The following is a 900-nucleotide window of genomic DNA, read 5'->3' as shown; positions in this document are numbered from 1 at the left end:
AGGGCACAGATTCACAGAATCTCCGGTACAGCTTCCTCTTCAGCAAGGAGAACTGTGAGCATCACAGTACTGACCTCACCAAATCTCACTCCCAGTCTGGTGAGACCAGCATTCAGAGGCATCAGTGCCTTAGATGATCTCGCACTGCAATTATATAGCTATGGGGCTAACGGCCCAGGAATTTCAATGATCTATTTTTCAGGAGGAATTCCAGACAAAGGGTAAATATTTTACGATATGATAAACTTCATATGTTTGCTATGAGATGAACTTTCACTTTTTTTTTGTGCTTTAACTGCAAGTGAGTTTGTTCCGAATGTCTCTTACCTGCTGTTGTCATTTGGATGCAATGAGAAAATCAAAGTCCATTGTCTTAAAATTTGCATTAGATGCAAATGATTGTAAGCTCCCACGGACACGACCCTCCTAACCATCTTGTTTTGAATTGTTATTGTAATGTCTTATATTGTAAAGTGTTGCACAAACTGTTGGCAATTTATAAATCCTGTATAATAGATTATACTGTATATGTTACAAGAATGTTTAAAGTGCAGCTGTCCTAACATTATGCTTATTAAAGCAATCCTAAGTCTTTTATAAATTTGAGAAAGACTTGCCAAAGTTCCCTCTTTGTTAACCAATAAGACGTTTTGATTGAACATTTTGAGCCATTGTTGGCCTTAAAATGCTCTCATTGGACAAAGTAGTGATTGTGTTCAGGGCCTAGCTGGACATGGTGGGACTTGGTTCTGAACTCAGGAAAGTTGAGCCCTTGGGTAACAATGGAGGGAAGGGTTTTTCACTAACTCGGATCATAGCAGGTTCCTTGTAGCACCTTCTTATACTGAAATTTAACTCTAATCAGATATGAAACACATTAATGTGGATTGTATTTTTTAG

Source organism: Nanorana parkeri, unplaced genomic scaffold (genome assembly GCF_000935625.1).
Source record: "Nanorana parkeri isolate BGI_ZX_2015 unplaced genomic scaffold, ASM93562v1 scaffold1111, whole genome shotgun sequence".
Taxonomy (NCBI): Eukaryota; Metazoa; Chordata; class Amphibia; order Anura; family Dicroglossidae; genus Nanorana; species Nanorana parkeri.
This window is presented reverse-complemented; position numbering follows the sequence as displayed.